Source organism: Rhea pennata, chromosome 6 (genome assembly GCF_028389875.1).
Source record: "Rhea pennata isolate bPtePen1 chromosome 6, bPtePen1.pri, whole genome shotgun sequence".
Taxonomy (NCBI): Eukaryota; Metazoa; Chordata; class Aves; order Rheiformes; family Rheidae; genus Rhea; species Rhea pennata.
Window position 1 is genome coordinate 37050608 of NC_084668.1, and position 21795 is coordinate 37072402.

Genomic DNA, 21795 nt, shown 5'->3' on the forward strand with positions numbered 1-21795 from the left:
TCTCAGTCCTGGTCTTGTTTCCTCTCTGGCTCCGTCCCTCTCCGCCTGCCGAGTGCCTGGGCTCCAGAGGCGCCTTCAGCGCGGTGCGCTGGATGCCCTTGGGGAAGGGGCAGCTTCGCCTCCTTGCGGGGGAGCCTGTTGCACCCGGTGCTCAGCAGCGGGAGTCTGGCAGGCAGGCAGCCTTCCTCCGCACTGCTACAGCCTTTTAAAGGAGGGAGTGAAGCAGACGGCGCAGTGCTTGTACGTAATGAACAGCGAGCAAACGAATACGCGTGTTTGTGAGCTTGGGCTCTGCTCTTCAGCGTCTGTCCCGTGCTGAAGAGTGCTGGGCCTCGCCTTTGGATGCTCTGCTCCTGCTGATGGCCGAGCTTTGCTTAGAGGGCCTCTCGCCTCTTTCCAAAGGCTTGTCCCTCCGGTCAGGCTTTGCTCAGATGAGCTCTTCCCTGGGAGCAAATGGGCTTTTGGCAGGGCATTAATGTAGGGCTAGGCTCCACTTACTGCATAGCTGTTTCTCTGAATCTTTAGGTAAGTCGTTAGAGAGGTTCTTTCTCTTTAAATCCATTTTTCTCTTTTTAAAGAATACTGTAGATTAGCTTTTAGTTTTCAGGAGCTTGATGGAACCTGGCTGCAGCAGGGGTTTGGCTGTCCTTCACTTAAGGAGACTGGTAGAGACATTAGATTTGTTCAGCCAAGGTCCATATGAACTGTAAGTGGTTTGGACTTGACTGTTCTTTTTCTGCCTTCAGGAGACTTTGTTTATCTGGGCTTTTCAGTGTTAGTCTTATTCTCAGCCCGTACACCGCTTGCTGCAGATGTTCAAGCTGCACCCTTGCTTGCTTTCTGGCTTCCCCTTCATGTGGACTGGGAGCAGCAGGAGTGGGGAAGCTTTCCCCAAGCTTTCCGGCAAAGCCGACTCGCTGCCTCCAGACTATTCCCATGTTGTGTGAAGCCAACTGAAAATGCATCAACAGGTCTGAGCTGAGATGATGTCTCATCATTCTGCTCAGCCTTGCGTGACTGTATTTACGTCGCCATTTGTGTGATACATAGCTGATAAGCATCTTGCAAGCACATTCGACACCTGGTGTGCCAGGGCTGCTCTGGGACTGAGGCCTCGGGCTGCTGCGGTGTAGATAAATTGTAAACTGGCTCAAGTGATCCGTCATGGCCCTCTTTCCCCCTTCTGCCCCACCTCTCATCTCGCTTGCTCCTTTCTTACAGGGTATCAGTGCAGTAGCACTGAAGGAGCTTCTGCTCACGAGGAGTCTTTGTGGGCTGTGGAAAGAAAACAGTCAACTGGGCAGTGCAGGCAAGCATCAGTCATCACTAGCCTTGTTTTTTTCAGGGAGAAATAAGGAGATTCAGTTCACTGCTTTTCAGGAATGAATGAAAGATTAATTCAGAATGGGAGATTCTTTTGGTCTTTTAAAGGGACAAAACCTTAAGCCACAAAAATTAAATAGCGACATGTGGAGTTGTAGTGAATAAAAGTAAAATGGAACAGCAAAAAAAAAAAAGCCTTAAGCTTTTTAGCTTGTCTTGCTCTCAGAGTTCTCTATCAGATGGTAAACACCTGCTCAGTGCATAGATATTGGGGACATGCTGTCAGGAGACTTTTATCTTCAAGCGGTACCTATTTTTTTGTGCTCTGCTTTTGGCTCATCAGATTTCGCGTTGCTGAGTAGAAAGCACCTCACAGGATCACAGAATGGTTGAGATTGGCAGGGACTCACCCCTGGAGATCATCTAGTCCAACCCCCTGCTCAAGCAGGGTTGCCTAGAGCACGTTGCACAGGATCATGTCCAGGTGGGTTTTGAGTATCTCCAGAGAAGGAGACTCCACAACTTCTGTGGGCAACTTGACCGTTTATTGGTCACAGTGACTTGTTTTTCAAGTTCCTGAAATGTAAAATTGTTTGTATTGAGACATAAAAAATAGTATACAGTTCTTTCTGCCTTGTTGAAATGTTGGAGTCAAGCTGAACAAATGGGTACGTATACACATGCAAGTGAAAAACAGCTTATATAGAGCAGGCGTCCACACTTGGTTTCTCTCTTGTTTAAGGAGAAGGGAAGAAACAAGGAGAAAGGCTTTAAGAACAGGTGGGGAAAGTGAAAAGAAAGCACTGTTCTGTTCTGCTTACACCCATGACATGTTCTCTGGGTTCTTGAAAGCAGTTTGACAAACAGTTCATCACAGGTACTAAACAGCTTTCAGTTAAGGATTGAGAAATGCGTTGCAAAGCGATAATTACATGTGCCTCCTGGCACCGCTGGGAGACGAGTAAGCACCATTTGGTCCACTTGGGACGGACGGGGCAAATGAGAACCAGAAGGTGGAGCAGTGCAGTAAAGGATGTGCTGGGGGTCTGTGCAGCTTTGGGGTTCAGCAGGGAGGGAGCACTTATGCCACGTGCAAGACATTTAGTGTTCACGCTGGGGCAGCAGCGTGCGAAGGAAGGTGATACGACTGTGGAAGCCGTATGCTCTGGCAGACTGGTAGGGTCACGGGCCTCCAGCAGGGGCCTGGGTGCAGTGCAAGCAGGACGCTTGCAGTGGGAAGGGTGAGCAAGGTGGCGTGTGCTGGGGCAGAGCAGACGCGTCAGCAAGCACAGTCCTTGAGTGGCAATGGAGGAAGAGGGGAAACTGAGCGGAAGAGGGTTTAGAGATGCAAAGAAAAAGCAGAAAGGGGAAAGAAATGGAAAGAAGCAAAACAGCGAGAAAAAATTATTAAGTATTACAGCAAATAGGTTGAGGAGCAAGGGGAAAAGGATGGAAGAAATAGAGCGCTAGTAATATAAGCTGGTATTTATCTAATTTATATTTATTTGAGCTTTCTTCTATATTTATAATAAATACAAAAACCTTTCAGAATTCTAAATATTTCAGGAGAATACAGTGTTTGCATAGTTCTAAACCTTTGTGAGCCTCAGATCAGAGATTTTCAGACCAGATGTGGCCTGCGAGTAGTGACTGAAGAAGTGGAAATCAGAGGATAAGATAAGCCTGTGCATTTTTAAAGAAGGTTTGAATACTTGTAAGACTACCACAGCTTTTAAGTGTGTTTAATGACTGAAAAAAACAGTTAAACTTTCAGAATAACAGAATATTTTGGAATTTGGGAAAGGTGGGAGACAGGAGTCAGTCAGTCTAACAGTCGATAGGTGGGGCATGTAGAGAGATGTATTTTTACTGAGATGCTTTTCTCAGCCACTCCAAAATGTAGAGGTAAAAGCAAGCCCTTTCTCACTGCTGCTGTCTTTTGCTGAACCTTGGCATATGTTCCTTACGTGATTTGCCTCTGTAATGTTGAACTCTGCCCTAGCGAGCAGCTGGAGGAGAGAGCAGAGAAGACATCTGTGAATATAACAGTGGGGAACAGCAGCGAGAAGAAAATGTGTTATGAGAAGGCTGATTTCATTATGGGCCCCATCCTGGCAGACTCAAAAGGGTCAGCGACTGGAAGTGGCCTAGATCCAGCAAGAAATACCAGCAAACACAGTCGGGGGGTGGGGGGGGGGAGAGAAAGGGGCTAAATGGAGGAAAAGCATGTTTCACAGCATTGCAATGGTTAAAGCTCAGGTGCCTGGATTTCTAGTGCCCAGATGTAACCAGAAAGACTTAGTGTGAGTTTTTCCAGAATTCCTGGTCCTTTGTTGGTCTTAACAGATGATATCTTGCAGCAAAGAATCAGAATATCCTGGGGAAATATTGGGTGTTAACAAAGGCTCAAGCAGGGTCTTTTCACCTGTGAAATTTCTGACTTTCGACCTCGCAACTTTCTGCAGCAGGTGCAGGTATCTTGTATTTCGTTTGCATGAGAAATTTTGGCATAAAATATATATAATTTTTGTTTATTAAAGCTTTTCACGAATTGTTAATAACTTTTCATTGTTTCCCTTTATTAAGGAATGAAATAGTAACTTCTCTCACTGTTCTTCAAAGTTAAACCTCTAAATAGGAAGGGATAAAAAAGAAATGAGGTTGGAGAGGGAGCTGACACTTCTTTTCCAAATGAACACAAAGGCTGATTTTGTGCTTTAAGAACATCACATGTACAATGAACAGAAAATCAATCCTATAATGAAACCCATTCCTTTTTCACTAATCTATTGTCCTGTGAAAGCTCTGTCAGGCAGAAGGCTTATATTTGAGTGTAAACAATGAAATGTTGCTAGTTATCCAAGTTCTGAGGTTTCTAGTTTGCATTGACTGGAAAGCAATTAAAAATGATTAATGAGGACAGCACAAAATATTAGGCAATTTGCAAGTCATATGAATAAGGGCTGTTATTAGCTGAGCTGAATGCCATGCTTAGTGTACTCGAGCTGTCTTGGGGTTTGCTCTCTAGTATAAGCGCGTGTCGAGGCTCTTCAGTAGCTGGGAGATAGGTGGGTGCCTTTGGGGTGATCTGTCATGCTGAGCCAGGTGGGGGGATGGCCTTGATGTGTGCTGAAAAGCCTCCAGTTGTGGCACAGCTGTGGAGGTGTTTCCAAGCCAAGCAAATAGCCCACTCTGATCAAGAACTGAAAAGCTGTTTCCAGGGAGACTCAGTTAAGACTGTCATTGAAGGTATCAGCAAATAACATAATGCCCAAAAGCTGGGAATTACAAAGGTGACACTACGTGTGTTAGGGATCCCCATTACCTGCAGTGACTAATGCAAAGGTGAAACACTGTCTTTGTAATCTGAATTCTACCTTTTAAGCCTGTACAGCTTTGTGCTTCTGTCTGCGAAGTGCAGCCAGGAATAGGCTCCTGAGGGCGCTGATCTGCCGCATTACCTGAGTTGAGTAGCGATTGCGGTGCAAGTGGTCCCATTCGTTTCAGGTGGGATACTCACAGCACGCAGGAGAAGGTGGCTTGAATAAATCTGGTAGAACAGCTAGTATAACCTTAATGAGGAACTGGGAAGAAGCCCACTGGCTGGGAGCAGTTGCAAGTGGGCTCCCCTTCTGCTGTTTATTGCTGTTTACGTGGGACTGCAGACAGGTTGTGCCTTTATGCTGTGCCCAACAGGTTGCTTGTGTTTTCTCTGCCCTAACTTCCTAGAGGAAAAGAAGGAATGAGGTGTTTACTTGCTTTTGCATTTGGCTGCTGTGTGATGAGATGTGCCTGGTTGATTATTTCCCGTTGACCTCAGTTGTGGTGACTTACAATGGAATAGTGCAAAGTATCATACAATTTGGAAAAATTCTCTGTGTCTTGTGGTTTGCACTGTCATACTCCTCAGGCTTGGAAAGGTTTACACAGATTAACTTTTTTGCATGAATACATCCAGTTAATTTGGAGGTGATTACCCTGAGAGTATGTGTGCTTTGGGTTCATGGCAGCTTGCTGCTAGTCTTTTGTGCAGACAGTGCATGGATTCCCCCCCCCCCTTTTTTTAAGGCATTTCATTCCTACTGGGTTTTCATGAACATTTTTTTCCCCCAAAATATGGCAGAGAGCTGGTAAAATTAATGTGCCTTTTGTTTGTCTCTTACACAGTTTGATTACTCAAACCTGTGCAATACTCAAGACTTTGAACCAGAGGCTGACATAAATGTGCCTAAGTCCAGTGGTGATGGCCTTTAAAGGTATCTATGGAAATCCCGTTGTCCAAGATTAGCCGCCTGAACTGTCCTGAGGGGACAGTCATGGTACACCTTGCAGGTAATGTTTGAGCTGATTCTGTCTACAAGGCCAACTTGTAAAAGAACTGAGAGCTCAAGCTTATTTAAACCTCCTGTCAACCACTTGCAGAGAACTGTCAGAGTTAGGAAGCAGCTCAGGATGGATGCTTGTTAATATTCATCCCTTAATGATTTATGAGGCTAAAAAATGCGACACTTTGTATTTCGCTGCTGCAGTATCCTCTCCTTGTTTAATGTTGCTAGTGGAGAACTTGCCTCCAAAAGGGTGTTCAGACACCATCAGCTGAATAAGGCTTTTCAGATGCCTCTGTCTGCATTAGTAATGAGTTTACTTGCTCTCATTTTACAAAGGAACTATTTCTTTTAAATATAACGCCCTCCTTCCCATCTTGCACCCCCAGTGATACTATCGTCAGAATTCTCATTACAGCCCTCTTTCATCCCTGTATCTGATGTTGGCTGAAAATGTCTTTGTCTTCGATTTTCTTCAATTATTAATGATTCAGTTGTATTCTTTTTGCCAATTGGTGCAGAGAGAACGTTGGAGCAAATACGTATTAGTTATTCCATTTATTATATCATCATTTTTCCTTCTGTGGTCTTTTTTAATAGTGCAGTGCTCCGGGTTTTCTGCTTGCAGATTCCACATCGTTGCTCTGGGCTTCTGCTCAAATTTCAGAGTCATCGTGCCCAAAGACCAACTTTGGTTATGAGCTCTTTACAAAGAAGCAAGGATGCTCCTTGTCAGTGCTACGAGCACCTGTATTCTTGAATTTTTCTCTTGGAATTTAACATGTGGACCAACAGCTTTGTCTGGCCCAGTCCCGTTCTGTGGACTGGCTGGAAGTCTAGGGGATGGCAGGTCACCAACTTGATAGAGCTATTGTGTTCCCAGACCCAAACTTAATATCTCAGCAGCACTCTGAAAAGGCAAGGGCCTTGTCTTGGTCCTCTCCCCAGCCCACAGAGGTGCTCCGGCAGCAAAGAGGGGAGCAGGAGGTGGAATTTGCTAGCGGAAGAGCTGCAGGGCTTGTCATGCCTGACTTCAGGGCTACCGGCTGTGTCCTTAGGGAGACCAACCTTCATGTGGCAGGAGCCGTTTCAGCACTGTGGCTTCTGACTTGGGTTCTGGCAGATGAAAAGAAGGCAATATAAACGAGACCTGCCTTGTGGCTCACATGATTTTGGCGGCGGGGACTGTACTGGGTGCCCACTCTATGCATCATCTGGGTTGCACAGTTCCTGGAACCAGGCACATATAAGCTAGGACCATAGGAGGACACCTGGACCATCATTCAGCTTGACCTACCCTCCTTCATTGCATTTTCTGGTGCTTTACCATTAGAAAGGTTTTTTTGTTTGTTTATTTCTTTTTAATGCATCACCATTGCTGTTACTTAACCTAGTGAATTCTTCTTCCTCTCCTGACCAAGTCAGTTTAGAATGTTGTTGATTGCTTCATATTCCTAAACAATATACTCCAGAAGATTTTTGTTGCTCTTTTGTTTTCTCTTCTTTAGGGTTTCAGATAAGTTTTGCTAATCTTTATGAGGAAAGATTAAAAGAATATTTTTGTAAACTCTCCTCTCCTTTTGCCTGTATCTGGACTCTTCACAGTTTGCCACCATCTTTCTTACTGTGCACAAGCCTAATTTTGGCACTTCTCCAGCTGAGACATCACCACCACAAAGAGAATGGAATAATTTTATCAGTGTTTTGGGTACAGCATCCCCATTAAGATAAATAAAAATGTGATTTGTCTTTTTTTGCGCACAGTGAACCTTTTCCTGCTAAGCTACTGCCTAGCTACTGATTTCCTGTTTGTCTAGTTGTATATTTGAGCCTCTTTTTTCACTATGTTCTTAAGCCTTTTTCTTGATTATTGACGTTTAGATCCAGGAGATGTTTTGCCGTATACTGTGATCATAGGTTTTGGACCTGCTTTCCTGAGTAGGAAAAGCTCTTTCATACTTGGTATCATATGTAAATTTTATATTTTATAAATGCAGAGGAAAAAATGAGATCGGTTTGCTGGGATTTGTTATTGGCAAACTCAGCAGCTTTATCTTTTTTAGTCATGTTACTCCTCTCCAGATGTTTGGAAATTGCTTGTTTAATATTTTGTTCCAAAATACTTGCAGGAATGAGGATAAGCTGACTGGTTTATAATTTCTCATGACTTCCTTTTAAAAGATATTGCTATGTTTGATCTTTTCTGAATCTGCTCTGAAATCTTACGTGCTCTTCTTCAGTAAGCAAGGACTTTCAAAATTCCCTGAACTATGTCTGTCTTATTTGAGCGTTCTTTAACCTATTCTTCCCTATTCTGACCCAAGGTTCTGTTTCATTTTAAAATTTGTTGCATAAAGTATTTGTTCATAGCTTCTTATTTACGAAAACGAAGGCAGATGTTCGTGCTGTTCTTCTGTGCATGTTTGCTATGCTTCTCTGCTGATCCATGACTTCCCTATCTGCTTTTCAGGTTGCAGTGAACCTTTTCAAGTTGTTTTTGTCAGTACTCTGGTGTTGCTTTAGGTCGCCGTTCCAGTGAACGGTAGTACCATGTTTTGAATGTAGCGTAAGCCAGGGTCCAGATGGCTTACAGCACGAAGAATTTCCACGGTGGTTGAAGAAACGGTGCGGAAGGTTCCCTGGCCTCCTGGCAGTACTACTGTTTGGGCTGCCACTGAGCAGAGTACTTGTTCATCCAAAAGGAGGTCACATTGTGAGGATGCTTGAGGTATATCAGATAGATTTCAAAGTCCTCTGTTTATCTGAAATACCGTTTTGCCTAATGGCTTTCTTGTCTTCCATCCTGTTCTGTTAAACAAGGTTTGACTGTAATTATGTTACACCTTCCAGAAGTTTCCCTGGTGATGGCAATTGGATTTGGCATCTTCGACTTCCTACCCTGAACTGGTGGACAGTGTAACTGAGCGCTGTGAAACAGCTGCTGCTTTTCGCCCTGAAGGCAACTACCTCCGAGAGACAAGTGAAGTAATTCTCGGGTAGAGGGAGCTTCAAAGTCCTTTCAGACAGTGCTCTGAAACTAGAGTGAATGATACCAATGTTTAAGTTACCAAATTCAAGTCGCCAGTCATCAAACGCATTTTAGTCTTGGTGTAGCGGCTCCTGACTCAATGGAGCTGTGGCTGATTTAAGAGTGTCTAAGCGAAGGGGGAATCAGCATCATCGTGTTACCCGTGGGAAATGTGCTTTTATGGTGATGAAAACAAGAATCAGGCACGAGTAGCTAACAAATTAGCCTGCAGTATCTGCTGTGTTCATTTCACAGCAAACCTAACAGAATCCGCTAGGAGCTTTGCAGAGGGGTCCTCTGCGAAGAGGACGTGTGCAGCGTTCGCTATGTGTCACCTCTTTAGCTAAAGTGCTTTAAGAGTATGCATAAAAAACAAGTTCTGATACAAGTGTCCTGAAGTCATGGAAGTGCTTCTGGTTGTGTTAGCTGGGTTTTGTCTTAGATGCCATTAATTATTAATTAATTAAATAATAATAGCCAGGTGGCTAATTTAGGGTTAGTTTCACTGAAAATGTGCAGCCTATGAAGGAAGGCTGTTGGATAGGTTCCTCTCCGTGCAGAGAACTGAGGCTACCAGGCATACGCGGAATAGCGCCGTCGCCTCGTCCCAGCGTGGTGTCGCGTCTGCGTGAACGTGGGTCAGGCTGGCTAGTCGGCAGCGTTCTCCTACGGCGACTCTTGTTGCCTCACCTCCTCGGGGAGGACGGAGCCGCCTCCTTTGCGCCCGCCTGAGCTGCTGGTAGTTCTTGCATGCGTTTCTGCCTAGCTGCCTGTGATACGTGAAGAATTGCTAAGTGAGAAGCAGTTCAAACCAATTCTGCTGTACCTTACTATGTGTTACTGCAATTTCTATCGTCTGGGTAGCTAGATTTGATGTCAAGGAGGTGGCAAATTATTAGACCTGACCAATTATTTTTAGATTTCTTAAATGACAGTGTGGCTAGTGGAGAAAATAGCTAGTTTCTAATGGCAGCTTTTAGGAAGGCCAGGATTTAGCTACTAGGAAAGATATCTCTGAAGAAAGACTGCTTTTAAAATTCATTTATTAGCATAGTGAAAATGAAGAATGTAATGCCATTTTTTTTCTGGGCATGCAGATACAGACTCACTTCAGCAAAACCTGTTTTCAGTAGTGCATTTCACTTGCATGCCACAGAATCAAACAGACTTAGGCTGTTGCTCACACACAGTCCTGAACTTAAATGGAATTGAAATACTGTTCAAAACCCACAATTAAGCACAATAGATCATTTGTATATTTTACATTGCAGTTACTGCTGGATGTAAATTTAAGACCATGCGCACTCAGAGATTACATTTTTAATTGCATGCCATGCAAAATCTGATTCAACAAATGATTCATGATTGTAAAATGTTACTTATAAATTTAATGCAGAATAATAACTAAAGCTTTTGTAATGAAGTGTGACACAACAGTTAACTACGTAATCTAGTGTTTCTTCCATTAAGTGAAGTACAAACTGGCATTTGAGTAATATCACAGTAACTATGATATTTTGGTATAAGCAAAATTTGTGTCTTGACTCATCATCCATTGGTCGGATGAGCAGAAATGAGCAGAAGAAGCTGTAGTTTTTGTATCTGCAGTATTTTCTTAGTCATAAGCCGGGGATAGCACGGAGAAATACTCAGTGCCTCTGAGATCCATGTCATGAGACAGCCGTTTGCAGGGTGGCCGGACAGGCAGGTCCTGTGAGTGCCCAGAGCAGTTCTCTTGGCACCCTGCCTGAGGGGCGCCAGCGCACCCAGGGCTGCCTTGAGGGTTAAGGCTGGGGATTGAACCTGGAGGTGACGACTCGTTATTATCTAGTCTCTGAAGGGCCCATTCCCAGTCAAGGCTGAGGTATAATGGGAAAGTTGATCTTGCTTTTCAACATTAACTGGCAAATTTGAATCCTATAACTTCAGGGGCTTGGTTTAAGCATCTGTTTGGTTCAGCAGTGTGTTGGACAACCGCTTTCCTACTAGAGACTTGACAAGAAAGAAGAAATGGCAGAGCTTCCTCTGAAGCTAGGACAAGGTTAAGGAGGAAGGACTAATGCAGACAAGCAGAGTAAACCAAGGAGGTCAAGGACATTGAGCTGCACGTATGCTTTGGGCTTTTCTCAGCTTTTCTCTGTCTTGTACCTGCTGGGTAGAGTCAAGGCTTGTTAGATATTGGAGAGAACGAGGTGAAATGAAGGATGCAAAATGAAGAATGGGCTGTAATGGAAGTGAAAGGGGGGAACACCTGGAATGAGAATGGAGCAGTGCTTGGAAGAGAGCTGGGAGGCAGCTTTGGAGCAAACAGCTGATTAGAAGTGAGGTTGTGAGAAACGGAATTAAAAAGGGGGCAGTGGTGAATCCTGGGTCCTTCACAGGGCCAAGCACTTGTGTGATTGCCTGTGGCCATGTGGATTGTCTCCATCACTTGTTTGTGCGTGAGGGAGTGTTTGTAGGAGAAATGGTATCTTTAAGTAAACCAGAGGATTAATCACTGTTTGTGCTTTGACTGCTGTGTGCACCAACACTGCTCTAAAAAGACAGTTTGCCTGAGAACTTGACTTCCCTTGTATCCTTTGGTTGCTGTGGTTATCATTTATGTGGTAATGAAAAATTAGGCAATTTGTGTCCTGGCAGGAAATGGAATTAAAATGAAAAGAAAAGAAGAATAACTCATCTCTTTTACCTGCATGTTTGAAACAGTAAGGAAAGTGTAGTGTAGGCACTGCAGTAGCTCTGGGCTGTAAGGCAGGAGTTTTGTGTCAGCTTGTCTGATCTTTGAGCTTCCCTTTAGTGCAGTGTTGACTCCATGGCTTGCTTTCTCAGCCTCCAAAGACGCTGTGCTCCTGTACGTGTACGGTTCAGCGATTTGTTTTCATAAAAAGCCGTGGCGCTCTCAAGGGGCATGGGTTTCTTGAGCAGTGTTGACACCGTCAATTATTTCTGGTATTTCAGGCTCGTGGAAGCGACTGGAAAGTGCAGGCGTCTTCCAGGGACTGGGGAAGTCTTCATGGCCAGCGGGTTCGTGGCAAGGCGCTTGCAGGCTGCGCCGATGGGGAGACATTAGATGAGTTGGCAGATGTTTTCGTGGTTCTCTGAGGTTTGCTCCTGTGATTTGTGTTCTGCCACATTGAAATTTGGACTGTGACTCTACTTGCTCATTTGTTTGCTTTTTCTACTTCTCTGTGGGTGGCTTTTGAGCTTGGGGTGTTTTGACCAACTGTCACTGACCCTTGCACCTCTGAAGCCGAGCGCTGCGTGAGATTGAACTGCTCCCTTCCATGTGCTGCACCCAGGGCAGGATTGGTGGATTACTATGGGGTTATACAAAAACTTACATTGCAGCTGTTATTAGTAGCTTTATCATATATAAATAGGAGTTTGGGGGCCTAGCAGGAGCCTTTTCTGCATTTTGATTTTGTACGCTTTTGCTCTCATTGGGATTTAAGCTAGAAACCAAGGATTCCCTAAGAAAGCCAGGAATATGTTTCTCTTGTAGCTTCCAAGGGTTCTGTGCAGCTTTAGTTGTTCTGAAAAGCAGGCTTGGAAGGATTTGAATACACTGTATCTTTCAACTTGATTTCAGCAACATGCTGGCGCAGAGCAAAATGGAAATTGGAGCTACCTTTCTAGGTATTCTTCAAATGTATTATTTAGTTAAGAAGATTCAGCTTGGATTCACAAAAGAGAGATCATGCCTGAAAGTATCTGTCTGACAGTTTTAAAACAAGTAACAAGCTGTGATGGCAAGGAGAAAGAGTGGACATAATTTGCCTGGGTTTTGAAGGCTCATTTTTATAATCATGCCATACAGAAGCCAAGGTTAAGTCAGTTGGTGCAAAATAATGAGCTGCGATGCTCAGTGTGAAGGTGCCTTTGCATGGAGGCTGTGTCGCCACTACATATAATAAGCTCAGTTTATCAATAGGCTGGGAGGAAGGACAGGTAAGTCCCGCCAAGATGATGGATCTGCTGAGGATGCACAGCTGGAGGACCCGGTGGGTGTGAAGGAAAATAGTGTGAATCAAAAGGCTCTGCATAGGCTGCCTGCATGAGATGGGTAGGTAAGCAGTGATACACTTGTTCTCTGGGGAAAAAATGTAACAAGGAGACTCAAGGCAAAACCAGGGTCTCCCTGCACCCTGGAATTTCCTACCCTGACTTTTAAAATCCTTTACACCTTGCTACCCGCAGAAGCTGCTAACTCAGCCTGCAGCTTTTCCCAGCTCCTCCCCTCCATGGTCGTCTCTGTATCAGTAACCATAGAGATGCCGACGGCGGCTCCAGCCTCAGCCCTCCTTGCTGTGGAGCCCCGATGGAAGAGCTAGCGTGGTATGCTGCATGGGTTATTCCACAACTGATTAATTTCCTTGTGTTCTATTTTCTCCTCCTCAAGCGGAAAAACCAGAAAAAACAGGTTCTTCCTCAGATAGCTGGTAAAATAGAATACTCAGATGTTTAGCGGAGAAACGGGCAATGCTTGCAGAGCATGGGGCAGCAACCTTCTCTCAGCTTCCCCACGCAGGCAGCCGTCCCCATTTACTGCTGTGAATTGTAAGACAATAGGGTGTAAAAAGAAAAGTTCCTTATTCCAGGGCTATTTTTACCTGAGTCGTGCAGTTTCTGTTCAACAGACTTATTCCTCTTAATCTACAGTACTGATCATATTGGATGCTATTTTAAGCATTGCATAAGATCTTCACCCAGTCTTTGCCTAAAGGAAGCGACCAACTCCCAAGCGTTTTGTTACAGGCTGGTCGCAAGCTTTCAGCAGTGATTTGAGCAGAACGATCCAGAGCTGAGGCTCTGGGAGTGTCCTCCAGCCTGCCTTGGTGGCAGAGGTTGTGTGTGTGACCTTCAGCAGTCTTTCTTCCCTTATCCTTAAAATGAGAACGCTACCGCCTGCCTTTTGTGTTTCTGCTCTGTTAAATAATCTGTTAGATCATCTCCTGTTTTACCCAGCACCTTGCGCAGTGGGACCCAGCATGTGGCTGGATTTTCCAGGCATTCCTACAATACAGAAATGAAGCTGAGTGCACTGACTTTCACGAACCTTTAAATTAAAGAGAAAATCCCACCTATACATACACAGGATCTTTGAAGTTTAGACTAAAGTTTAGTCTTGGTCTCACAAGCCTGTTTATTGAGACTAAATTTCTTTATTCCTTTCTGAGAGGTAGGGTGCAGAACATGTGTGCTACCTAGCATTGGTTTGATAGTTTAAGCATTTCCAGTACCTTGATTTATTGACATACGTAATGTTTTGATTTTCATTTTGCTTAGAAGCATTCCTATTTCACTGTGGTGTGGTGCAAGAATTTCATGTGATGAGTTTGCTTTGTAGCTGATCCTTGAAGAATTTTTTGAGCTAGGGAACTTACAGTTAAATCTAAGACAGAACTAAGCATTCTCTGTATTCCAGCATTTAGCTGGATTAGGCCCTTTATCACTGTCTCCTCTTGGGCTTTTTGTCTTGTCAGAAATGTATGAAATGCTTTTGCAAAGCTTTACAGGAATATGAAAAGACATATGGGAGAGCAGCCAGGACAAGTTTTATAATTAAGATTGTCTTCTATTTGCTGTAACTTCTTACAAAACTGTTTGCCAAGGACTGTTTCAGTAGATTGGGTCCCTGGTAATCCTTGCATGGGCAGAGTGAAGGTGGTTTAGTTCCTTGCCCGAGATTCAGTCATGGGCTCCAGAGTGTAGGACACAGCTTGGGGAAATGTGTCACTCCATGGTGAACCGCATGAGGTCTGTCAGGAACATCTGAAAGAAATTTAAGGACAATTTTGAGGACTTCTTGTTATCCTTCCCCTCTGCCTGCTCTGTGCTGTTGTTTCTGGGACTTCCCAGAGGTCCTAGTAGCTTTGGGGAAAGAGAAGGTGGTGGAAAAGAGCTGTGGAAGCGAGAGAGAGACCACAGTGATGCTGTGAACAGCCCCAACAGTGAAATGGTGGAGCTGAGAAGGACGAGGGCAGCATTAGAGCTTCCTTAGTTTCTGCAGCAGATCAGCTCTGTGGTGGGAGGTTTGGCAGCAGCAGGCACCCCTTTCGATGAGTCACAGGAGGCTTTCTCAGAGGAAGGGTCTAAGAATTGTGCTGGAACTGCTCTGACTTGTTTTTCTGTCCTTTCTGAAGGCCTTTTCACTGCCATGCAAATATGCGCTCCACCATCCTCCTTGTCTCGTGCAGGCTGTCTTTGGGGTTAGCGTCGTCTTTTTCCTCTTCCTCCTCCTCACTGCTGCAGTGATTAGAGTGGGGGAAAGCTGTCAGGTCGAGGCAGTTGCGATTAATGAAGATACTTGGATCTGCTTATATACAGCCATGCGGAGGAACACCCTTTTGTTGATAGGAAGTTTGACAGCGGGGTGGAAAGCTTTCGCTAGAGTAGCCATGGCTGTGGGGGAAGCGGGGAGAGTACTGACTCCCTTCACAGTCTGCCACCCTAAGCTGGTGGAGAGGAGCCCTGGGAGTCCATGGGAGATTTGTTACTGCTTCCTGCGAGTCCCACGTCCCTCTCAAAGATTTGTTGGATCTCTTCCTATTTCTTGTGGAGGGAAGACGTTTCCTTCTTCTGTTGACAGCTTTCCCTCTTGAGGGGTTTACTGTCGTAGTGACCCTCTGGGAAGAGACGCAACAACTTAATGTTGGGAATTGGATCTAGCTGGCTTGTGTGTCCTGACCGGCAGGACACTGAAGCCCGTCTTTGGGCTTTCCCAAGATGGTTGCTCCCATTGGTTTCTGTTGGCTGCCCCTTTGCTAGAAGTCACCACGTGCTGATGCAGATGTTTCATCATAGAGTTACAAAGCTCAAAAAGAAACCGAACTTAAATCTCTCAAATATGCTCAGAGTCTGATCCTAGTGAAGCACTGGGTTCAGCTGTTTGATTTCAGGTAGCAGAGCATGAGCTCGTCTTTCAACCTTCACACACGCATGCGTGTGTGCGTGTGCTCTCTTCCTCCCTCCTCACTGCTTTTTTATTTTTTAATTCCTTCATCCTCTTCCTGCTCTTCTCTCTGGCTCCTGTCCCTCCCCAGTTGTGCCCTGTCTCCCCCCAAAACACCGGCTGATTTCTGAGACCGCCTTTAGCGGGGCGGAGGGGGTTATAATTCCCAAGCCCCTTGTCCTGTTCACGGGTAGGTTGTTTGGAAGAAAGCCTCAAAATAGTCAGGGGAGACTGGGACTGCACAGTGGTGGTAAAACAGGACCCCTGAAAGATGCTCACTTGTGAGCTGAACTGTGCAGTGAGCACTGTGATAGTCTTGCAGGGTCCCTACTCATCCCTAAAATCCTGCAACACTTCTGAATTTCCCCTGTGTTTTTCACCGGTGTGAGTGAGCAAACTCAAGGCTCAAATAACAGCAGAAGCGAGCTGGTTCCAAAGTGAAAACAGAAGTGGTAGGTAGAAAATAAAGGGAGAGAGCAAATCACCCTCCTAATCAGTAATGCAGAAATCGGTAAATCCCTCGAGACCGCCTTTTCAGTGTGTACCATCCGTAAAACCTGTTTAGGATTGGGATTGGCGCAGCAACTGAAAGCGGGTGCACTGCTGTCTGTGTGCAGGGCGGGCTTGCGTGTGCTTTGGCAGCAGCACAAAAGAAACCAGTTGATGATATTCATAGGATTAAAGGCCTGATTCCTGGGGACGTACTTGGTTGGATGCAATTAAAATGCCTGTCAGGCATTCGATACCAGCAACTCCTTGACGAACTGCTTAAGCAGAGGCGAGGTGCAGCATCCTATTGTAAGTGGCTGATGGCGGAGCCGGCTGGTTTGTCATCATTCTCGAAAATTCGGTGGCCAGTGAACTCCCTCTTCCTCTCCCACTCACCCTCTTTTCCTTTTCACCACTGCGGGGACTTCTCCTAATTTGCAGTTTTCCTTTTCCTGACGTACACATGGTAGATACAAGCTGGTGGCTTGCAGACTGCGTCTGTCTGGAGATAGGCAGCGAGCCGATGGATAACAACACTCCAGGAGAGTGATTATGCAGCAGTTATTTAAGGATAGGCTTTTGTGGTATGGCAACATATGAGCTGGTAATGATTTTCTTTTAAAAATGTCAGCTTTATTTGCTTTCTGAAGAGCTGAAAGAGTACCACCTTTGTGCGGTAGCCTTTTGGGTTTAGTGTGCTGTAGATTAAATTCTGTAGTGCTGCGCATTGAGTGAATTAAAATGCATAAGTAATGAACTTCTGTGTGTCTGTAAATATATATTTGTGTTGCATGTATAATATATATGTGCACACACCTTCATATACACATATATTCACGAAGGTATATTTATGTGTATGCATCTATATCTTTGTATAATGGGGGAAAAAAACTTTTCTCATAGCTGAAAAACTGTTTTTCATCAAAAATAAAGTATTTTCGTTTTTTCCCCCATCGTTTGTTTATATTAACAGATTCTCCAGCGTATAGGCTTGGACGTGACGCACTGACTGGAATCTGCTTGTTCACAGGTAGGACACCTCTATATTTGAATATATTGTTAAAGAATTTGGAATTGCGAAGGAAAAATCCTGATGGATGTTGTGGGTGTGTGGTTTTTTGGTTTTGGGTTTGTTTTTTGTTTTAAACAGTAGGTATTCTTTCTCATCTATCTATTCGTCTGTGTTGCAGCTTTGTATAGGTGTTCAAATTGTCTCGGTATTTTTGACATGTATGCATAAGCTCCAGCTATTTAAGGAGCCCTTTCAGCTACAGTGGCTACCAAAAGGCAAAACACAAACTTCAGTGCTTACCTGCTGTCTTGATTTAATATACTGAGGGTATCAAAGCATCTCCATCCATTTTAGACATTGATTCTTTTTAACATAGTTTTTGGCATCAATGAGATCTTTGCAGGCTAGCAAGAACAGGGTTAAACTCACCGGCTTGCTCAGGGCAGGTACAGTCTATCGCAGCACAGAGCAGAAAGCATAGTGGTGGTTTCATACTGTATTGTTTTCGTGGAGGAGGGAGATTTCTTCTAACCCATTCACTGCTGCCAAAAAACTGTGTGGATCTCATTTTGGTGCACAGCCTTTCAGTGACCTGGCAGTGCTGGAAGTGCATCTATCAGATGAGTTTTTTGACCTATCACCAGCATTTCAGAAATTATTTCTATGTGTCAACATGAAGGAAACAGCCTGTTTCATATGACAATGCCATTTCTAGCTCCCAAGAGAAGCTCGTTGTCCTCTTCATTCTAATATTTTTTTTTTTTTTTTGCCTTTGGTTGATTTAACCCTTTGAGACTGTAAATGCAGTGAATATGGCTTAAGCACATAAAGGGAGAATGTGGAATAAAACCCTGCAGAATCAGACCCAGTAGGTGATTTTCTCTGGATTGGTCTTTCAGATGTGTTCAAGTAGTTAAAGAATGTAGATCTCATTGATCTGTGGTAGGGACTGTGCCTTTTGAAGAAAAACAGAACAAAAAACCCCACTCCGACAACTAGGCAGAATTTAAAATCTCCTTCTGCCTTGGTGGAGAGAGGTAAAAGTATGCCCATCACCTATTCACTTCTCAGATGCCACTTCTCTCCCAGTACCTTCCAAACCAGACTTAATCATGTGCATTCTTCTCAGATGTCACAAAACTGATAGCTCTGTATTTAGACTTAAAAGTAGTTTGTAGAGCAGCAGTCAAAATTTGCATATGCTTTTTAGTATGAAGCTTCAGGGTGCCTTTTCAAAAGGAGAATAAAAATGGTAAGAAATTCTTCAGGAACAACAGATCATGTTTTATTTCTAGCCTGGATAAAGAGGAATAGTGGTAGCTCTGTGAAAAGCCTGGTCTTTGGAAATGTCTGGTGTGGTTCCCTGGACAAGCAGGAACCTCAAGCCAGAAGAACTTCAGGATTGGCAAGAATTTGGGCCACTGCTGGCAGCAGTGGGTGCCCGTGAAATTTGGTGCATAAGCAGTTTCATGGCAATAAATTGATAAAGCTGATTGATAGATACCTTCTTGGGGGGAAAACATTAGTGATCTTTTTTTCAGGTATTTTGTCTCCTATTTTTCTTGCAGGTAGTTCTATTTCTCGTTTTCCTGTTCTGCACATCCTTCTGTTCTCTAGGCCCTTCTGTTCTTTCTGTCTCTGGTAGAAGGCTTCTTGGCTTCTGGATTTTCCTGGCTAAATAAAATTCTTTAAAAGAATCCTTTATTTGTTAGTTTTTATAAGTTACTTTTAATACTATTTCCTCCTGGTATCTATTATCACTAGACTCATTAAAATAGAAAGGCATGAAGTAAATAGTGTATAAAATGCTTTAATTCTTGAAAAATGCATTCTATATTCTTTTTTAGCTAAGGGAAAGAAGTGCTTTTCCTTTCCTCTACTTTTAATTTCACTTCCATTATCCAAGGGCAGCAAGCCAGACTGCAGTCTCATTCTGATTTCATTAATGTTTTGCAAAGCTCTGTCTCAAGGACTAACGCTGCTTGCTGGTCTTGATGTCAACATCCAAGGTTTTGCTGCAGTACTGGAGAAGAGAAAAGGAGAGTTCTCTCACAAATAGAGGTGATGGCATTGCTAGCAGGCAAGTAGAATTGCCTAGTTTTCCGCAATATCAGTGGATAATGAGTCAAAATGTTTGATAATGTGATCCCCTTGGATTAATGTTTTTCATCTCCTACAGAAATGTTTCTTATCTCCTGTGCATAGCTTCTTATCAGACCTCTGTGGTCTCCTTAAAACAAAAAAAAAGTGGTGTCAACCGTTAGTTAAAAATAAATTTGCTGAGGGGACACAGCTTTTTGATGTGAATAGTATAAGTACATTTCTTATACCTCTAATTTATCAGCCACTTTAACCTTCTGCGTTGGTCTGAGTTGTTAAGATTCATATTACATGTCAGATTTTGCTTTCTAGTTGCAAAGAAGAAAATAAGATGTTATACAGGCAAAAATGGAAATCACTTGAAATGATATTATTTTCTTGAAGCAGAGGTAAGAGGCACTTATTCTTTAAGAAGAAAATTTATCCTAGGTTGACAGCGTTTAAAATTCCACGGCCACAGCAGTAGAATAAGCTGTTTTGAATGACCAAAAAAAAAAAAAAAAAAAAAACCCAAACCAAAAAAACTCCCTCTCTTTATGAACTAATAGAAAATAGCAACAGAAGCCAGAGTTAATAGCAGCAATGAGGTGTGTTGGATTACAGTTTGTGGACTCTAGGGCACACTCCCAGAGTGATGTGATGTTTGGCATCTCTCCTTCATTTAAACAAATGACATGGTGCCCAAACGTGCTGATGGCCTTCAAAGGAAATGTGCAGCATCAGTTTGGCCCCGGGTGCTTTTGCAGGGGCAGCAGCAGGAGCAGGCTCGATCCCAACATCTGCCTCCATCCTGAAACCGTCCAGCAGTTCTTGGCTCTGCTTCTGGGGCAGTGCAAAGCGCTGTGCCCATTGCTAGGGCGCCTTTCTGTAGCTGTGCCTTGGAGGTAAGTAGCAGTCTTGCTTTCTGGCTGTCCTAGGCTGGGTTTCAACTCCTTCAGCTTTCTTGCCAAGGTCAAGGCTGGAGCACCAGTGCTAACACTGTCTTTCCTCGTGGTTACATGAGGCAAGCATGTTCATGAGCATCAGAATCAGTCGATGCTTTCTTTCCTTTTGATTTATGTCTTGTGCTTGATGACAAATTCTCAGTGAATGTTTAGAAAGGCTCTTCCCTAGGCAGATCTTTCAGTGGCAAATAAGGTGTCTGTCATGATCCTCTTTCTGCTGAGGCAATGGAGAGGGTCATTTGCAGGGTCAGTCTCTTCTGCTTAGATGTCCATTTCCCTGTGACTTGCAGGAAGTCATCTCTGCTGCTCTGCCAGAGCAGGATGAAAATGGCCAATGGATTCCACAGTTACTAGTTGGGGAGGGTGTAATCCCGGTAAGGCTTGCTTTCTGTGGGAAACGGTATAGGGAATGGGTAGTGGTTTCATTCATGGTGATGAAAGTTGGTTTCCTATGGGTTTACATCTATCATGCCTCTTCTACCACCACATCTTCCAATACCTTTGCACCAGAGTACTCAGTTTTTCAATGGTCCTTCACTATCAGCTGAACAGGAATGAGCATGTGCTTCTGGGCGCGAGGGCTGGCTGGCCCGTGTGTGTGTGCACCGGCTAGTGGAAGATCAGAGGCAGCAAGTAAGTGGTAGCTCATGCTAGCATTTCTCTCCTTTGAGGAAGACTCTCTTCTGCTTTGTTTTTCGTTTCTAGGAAGAAAATGCCTGTCTGTTCTTCATTGTCTGTCAAACGGTTTTTAAACATTAAGAATTAGGGACAGTAAAGCAGTTACAGTAGCAGAAATTAGGTTTAGGAAACTTGAGGAAGGGTACCAGGTAAGACCTATCAAGAGCATGAGCATCAAAGCACAGAAATCCGATGGAGGGTGAGCTGGGCCAGGAGCTCGGCTCTCGGGGCACCACGGGAGGCCGGCGACGGGATCAGGCGCAGGCCTGCAGTTCCTGTGAAGGGCTTGGTGCTGCCAGTGTTGCTTCTGCAGGTTCGGGTCATCTTTCTCCTCCTTTTTTGCCCCTTTCTTATAAAGCAAGAATACCGATATGTTCCTCGGTAGAGGCATTTGTCAACATGGCAAAATACTTGAGTCCTTGTTTGGATGAAGCTGGGTATGTGTAAAGTTTAATCATGGTACTTAGTGCGCTGGCTTTTCCCTTGACTGCAGTGTCTGAGATGGTTGTGGTGTTAGTGTAGTCATAGTAACAATAAAAAGGTTAGTATATATCTACTAAAATATATACTTGGTTCCCCCTTCTCCCTCATTAACTTGCTTTTTCTGCTTGTGAAACTCCTTGCTGCAGAAAGTTCTGTTGTGATCTTACAGACTTGAAGGTGGCTTTTAGGACGATGATGAGTAAATGGCAATCAGTTCACCTGTCCTGTTTTATCCAAAACCTAGTTATTCCCTGATGGAGAGTTAAGCTGGCACGCCAAGGCTGGGAAAACCAAAAAGAGACTGCGTTGCCAAGAGCGTGCTAGGAAAAAACCTGCCCACGGGGCTGCTGCTGACTCACGCTTTGCAAACCTGGAACGTTCCCTGCAGGGCTGGAGCCGCAGGCGAGCTTCCGCTCGCTCTCACGGGCAGGGGGCGGTTCTCTGGGGTGCTTGCCACCGAG

General features: G+C 44.3%; 1 protein-coding gene across 11 annotated transcripts in view; it reads left to right on the forward strand.

The window, feature by feature from the left end:
• The window catches only part of MAP2 (microtubule associated protein 2), a 229814-nt gene that overhangs the window by 72598 nt on the left and 135421 nt on the right, over window positions 1–21795 (forward strand). For 8 of the 11 annotated variants that reach the window (XM_062578251.1, XM_062578257.1, XM_062578258.1 and 5 more), the window contains exon 3: window positions 17091–17147. The exons of 1 other annotated variant lie outside the window; for it this stretch is intronic. The gene's annotated coding sequence lies outside the window, so the exon portion shown is untranslated. Of the gene's footprint in view, window positions 1–16563; window positions 16722–17090; window positions 17148–21795 lie in introns of those variants that run through there. 2 more of the 11 variants (XM_062578254.1, XM_062578256.1) reach the window with 2 other exon arrangements.